The 5,574-nt window shown below is 42.9% G+C and overlaps 1 pseudogene; it reads left to right on the forward strand.

The window, feature by feature from the left end:
• Positions 1-1,311: 1,311 nt before the first annotated feature.
• LOC123440119 lies at positions 1,312-5,272 on the forward strand (annotated as a pseudogene).
• Positions 5,273-5,574: the final 302 nt, after the last annotated feature.

Raw genomic sequence — 5,574 nt, forward strand, 5'->3', positions numbered from 1 at the left:
GGCACCCTAGGGGCCGCCGCACCCACCCCTTGCCCCCCAAAAGGGGGGAACCCTAGGCTGAGTCGACCCCCTCCTCTCCTCCTATATATATGAGAGGGGGAGGGCTGCAACACACAAGCCACGGTGTAGCCCCTCCCCCTCCCTCTAGATCGTCTCCTCCTTTCGTTTTCTCGGTATTGTTTGGCTAAACCCTGTTGGGACAGCTAAACCACCACCACCGTCACGCCGTCGCGCTGCCGAGGAACTCATCTACCACGCCGGCCTCGCTTGCTAGATCGAGGAGGCGGAGACGTCGTCAAGCTGTACGTGTGTTGAACGCGGAGGTGTAGTCCATTTGGCACTCGATCAGGAGTTCGTGGGATGGATCATGATTGGATCGCGAAGACGTACCACTACATCAATCGTGTTCTTTAACGCTTCCGCTTAACGATTTATAAGGGTATGTAGATACAATCTTTCCTCTCGTAGATGTGCATCCTCTAGATTAATCTTAGTGAGCGTAGGAAATTTTTTGTTTCCCATGCAACGTTTCCCAACATCACCACCTCCTCACCTTGCATGGCAGCCACTACTGCCACACCATCCTGTCTTGGCACGACAACTTGCTACCACCACACCTTCCTCCTTTTTGCCTATCCACTTCACCGCAGATGGGAAAATAAATCCACATCGCCTATACTCCGTGCCATCACCACATCCACCTCACATGCCCATGGTTGCCGAGGTTAAAGAGGAAAGAAAGATCACCGATTTAGGATTTTAGGAGCTCATATGTGTGGGGTTGTACAAAGGAGGTGCATGTGAAATGATAAAGGGCTTTCTAGGATATATAAACAAAAAGGGTTCATCCTTCATCAACAAGTTAGTACTCCTATCGTTTGTGTAAAAAAACACTTCTAGCGTCTTCTTGCATACCGACCACATATTTTCTTTTAAAATTAAGTTCACTTTAGAGCTCAGGCTCCATGAAATCTGCCGTTTTAGCAACTCAAAATTCATATTTATAAGTTTAAAATAGTGTGAAGAAAAATTCATATTTATAAGTTTAAAATGCATTGTTTTCTACTTCCTTCGTTCGAAAATACTTATCTGAGAAAAAAAATGTATCTAGATGTATTTTAGTTGTAGATATATTCATTTCTATCTATTTCTGTGACAAGTAATTTCGGATGAATGGCGTATATTTTTTTAAACTGCAAAAGTATGATTTATATTTTTTCTTAAAATAACGCCTTACTCGTTTTTTGCCATTTCTTCTGGAGGGAGTAGGATGCGGATCTCTAAACGGACGCCGGACTGAGTCCTCCGCCAAGGAACGTCTGTATCGGTCAAGTTCCAACTGCCGCCCGCCGGCGCCACCCAAATTTCGCCCGTCTTCCATCACATCAGCGCCTGTCCCCTGGTGCATTCCTTCTCCTTCCCTGTACGCCCACGTTTGTTGTTGGTCAAAAAATTCGTCAATCGAAAACATCGAGATGGCCAGCCAACGACGAATTCCCGGAGACGCGTTCGCCCGTGCGCTTGCGCGGACGCGTTCTCCCATCCGCCGCATCGCCTGATATCAACCGCTACAAGAAGAGGGCAAAGGACCTGCAAAGATCGAGGGGTCGCAGGTTGGTTATACACCCCTTCTCCACATTTTTGCGTAATGGCATAACTACCTGTGGATGGTGGTTGATTCGCCTTCTTGTTTTCACACATCCGTGCCGAGGGGAGGGGAGAGGAGGCGATCAGGCAAATCGGCGATCCTTTTCTGAGGAGCTAGCTTCGCTACAGGTTTGATCTTAATCCAGGATCTGATCATCTGATGTGTATGCACGCTCCTCGCGTGAACTTCTGGTGTGGTGACTAATTTTGCACCGTAAAGGCGTGGCTGGCTGGCTGCGGCAAATAGTCGAGCGCCTTGTGCGCACTGTGTTTGTGCCACCGATAGAAGCCCTCCATGCCCCGATTGCACCAGGCAGGGATGCGAATAAATCGAAGGACTGCTTTTACTCCTTTGTTCTTGCAACTTCCACTTGATATTGAACCCGCAGCAATTTTGCAATAACTGCACGCCGTCGGTCGCAATGTGGAATTCACTGATGGCGTCCCCCTTGTCTGCTGTGCCGCAGTGACACGCATATCTTTACTACAGCCCAGGCTACGTTATGTTATCACTTACACTGTTTAACCAAAGGAATGTGATGTCTCGTGACTTGTTCATTATGGCATCACCATATCTAGGCACTTTGTTTACTTATTAGTGGCATATAATCTAATCGAGGACCTTTGTTTCCTGAAAGATTGTTCTAGTTTTGCCTCATCCTATTTTGTTATGTTTCTGTTGAACATCCAGGCATCCAGCAATCAGCATCATAGGTTCATTACCTTATAACCTTTACAATCACGTGTTTGTTTTAGGAGCACTACATCTCTCTTGAACATCTATGGCCCACAGGGCGCATGTTCTGTGAGTAAGAGTAACAAAAAGGAATCAGTTTAGATTTTCATCACCTAACAAGATTCTTACTCAAACTGTTGTATTTCCCCAAATAGTCAAATTTCATAACTTACCTAATTCTAAAGAACCCTTGTTCCTGGGTTGCTAGTCTACAACATAGAGACAGGTGCAAGTATTGCCTTAACCATCTCTTCGATGCTCAAGGTTCTTGAATGGGACGATTGAAAGTTTATTGTTTCTTTAACAAATAGGCATGCTTGCTATAATTTATTTAATGGTTTCTTAAATCTATTCTGTGGATGGATTGACAGATCAATACTTGGGATTGGGAAGTGATGCCATCTCCATCAGCACCTATTCGTGTGGCAGTTCCGCCACCCTGTATAACATCTGATGGAGCTAAAATGGCAAGGCTACATATGTATGACTGGATTGTGCTGGTTCTTCTAGTTGTGGTGGATGGAGTACTAAATAAAATAGAACCATTCCATCGATTTGTTGGATCAGACATGCTCACGGATCTCCGATATCCCATGAAAGACAATACGGTGCCATTTTGGACGGTGCCGGTATATATTTTAAACTCTTAGTTCTACCATGTTTATTTTCATGAACCTCCTAAGTACACTGTCTTGAGTTATCGTGATTATGCAGATATATGGCATCATTGGACCTATCATTATCATAACCAGTATATACATCAAGAGGAGGAATGTGTATGATTTGCATCATGCCATACTAGGTACATTCATATTCTTCCGTGCAAGTACGTGGTATCTTATTCTTATGCAATTAATCTGAAATCTAGCTTGCCCTACCAGGTCTCCTGTTTTCAGTGGCTATAACTGCAGTTTTAACTGATGCGATTAAGAATGGTGTTGGTCGGCCACGGCCAGATTTCTTTTGGCGCTGTTTTCCTGATGGAGTACCTGTAAGTTGTTCACTTTTGGTTGATCCTTTATGATCGTTTGATTGGAGCCCTTTGCATGATTTCATCTGATCTTTCCATGAAATTTATCGCTTTGCTTGATGTTCAGGCCTACGACAATGTTACTACAGGCGTCTTGTGTCATGGTAAAGCGAGTGATATCAAAGAAGGTCATAAGAGTTTCCCAAGTGGTCATACCTCTTGTAAGTGAAAGCATGTCCGTCAGTTCCCTTTTACCTCCGTAATGCAAAAACTATGATTGCTGATACTCTAAACTGCAAGAGCTTTTACATGCTACCAGTTCTTGAGGTGAGCGACTCACAAAGTTTCTGTTTCTCAGTGTCTTTTGCTGGTCTCGGGTTCTTGTCATGGTATCTAGCTGGTAAAATCAAAGTTTTTGATCGAAGAGGACATGTTGCAAAACTCTGCATTATTTTTCTCCCTCTGCTTGGTGCAGCCTTAGTGGCTATTTCTCGAGTAGACGACTACCGGCATCATTGGCAAGATGTGTGCACTGGTGGAGTTCTGGGTAGGTCTGACACGGTTATCTATTAAAGATTATGATGCAAAACAAATGAAGATAGAAGCTAAAAGTGTTGTACACGTAATTCTTGGTAAGCTAATACGTTAACTAAAATTCTGCAGGACTGGTCGTTGCTTCTTTGTGCTACCTGCAGTTTTTTCCATTGCCATCTGACGAAAATGGTATGCTTCATACTTCTTTTGGAGTAACTCACAGGACCCCACAGAATTAGGGAATAGTTTTAGAAACCACTGATGTAAAATGGAAAGGGCTTTGCAGTAGTACAAATTGGCATACAAAATCATCAGAGCAAAGGTTTTCGTTGTGTGTTCTGTAATATGCTTGGGTTGCGAGGCGTCACTGATGAGACAGTAGCATGTAGGAAAAAGATAACGTGGAGGTTTTGTGTCCAATTTCCAGTTCATCGCATAATTTGGTAACAAACTCTTCGACCATATCCCTTGAAGTGTTGAAACTAATCTTTATCTTTTGTTACCACAATTGACAATTGGTGCCCTTCACACAAAACAATTTATACTAATCATTTGTTATGCACATGGTGAGAGCTTCTTATATTTGATGCATTTTGTATTGTGGGGGAATATATAGAAACTACTAGGTAATTCAAGACCGGAGTTTAATGTAGGAGGGCTATCTCATATTCTACTGTAATTTGCTCTGTTTGAAAGCTAAAATCGTTATCTTCTTTTATCTTTGTCAAGATTATTGATGATGTTATATTGTTCAATGACAGGTCTATGGCCTCACGCATACACCCGGCACATTCATAACCCGGAAGGGGCGAACACAAGTGCAACCCACAGCGATGCATCGCCAAAACTCGGTGCGGAACGGTTCGTTTGAAGGTCCTGATGGGCTAGAGACAGGGCTAGATTCTATGGATGTTGGTCGGAGATAGCAATGATGGAGTATTAACATGAATAGGAATCGTTGCTAAATATCTGATGCGTTTTCAGTAGAACCTGAAAACCCGAGGTACTATGTTGACCTTTCAGGCCGCACTTATTATATTCCTCGAAATATTGAAAGTAGACATTTGATGTAGTAACAGAGAAATGGGTTGTTTAGCAGCCAATAGATAGCATTTTTTCTTTGTGTCCAAGAACATAGAGCCGCACATAGGTTATTACCTTGGTTTCTTTGGCAAGTGATCAGCTTGAGATTAGGAATTTAGGATGCATGCTTGAGAACAGGACCCACGAGTATGTCCCTTTCCGCAGCAAACTGTCCAAAATTTTGTTCTTTGTGTGCTCTTCTCATAAGGTGCTTTGATGAATTTGGTCCTCCAGATGAAACTTTTTTGTGGGAGCCAAAATATCAAGGTTATTTTTATATGATTAAGTGGTGGTTCTGATTCTGACAGGAGTATGAACTCAGTATTTGAATAATGTTGATTATCCATAGTTGCATTTGTTTGCTGCCGGAGATCTTTCTTGCCTACAAGACCTTTACCATCTTTCAAATGGGTATAAGGGCTAAGCTTAGTAGCAAGTGTCTTCAAATCATCCATAACAACTTCATAAGATTTTGCAACTATCTCCAAAGTAACTAATTCCAGAGCTCTCACATAAAGTGTGTGGTGACGATATGTGTTGTGTGCAAGGAAACCATGATCTTGTTGGTACGTAACTAGACGATCAGGAAGAATGTTGCGAGTGT

This window comes from Hordeum vulgare, chromosome 3H (assembly GCF_904849725.1).
Source record: "Hordeum vulgare subsp. vulgare chromosome 3H, MorexV3_pseudomolecules_assembly, whole genome shotgun sequence".
In the NCBI taxonomy this organism is placed as follows: domain Eukaryota; kingdom Viridiplantae; phylum Streptophyta; class Magnoliopsida; order Poales; family Poaceae; genus Hordeum; species Hordeum vulgare.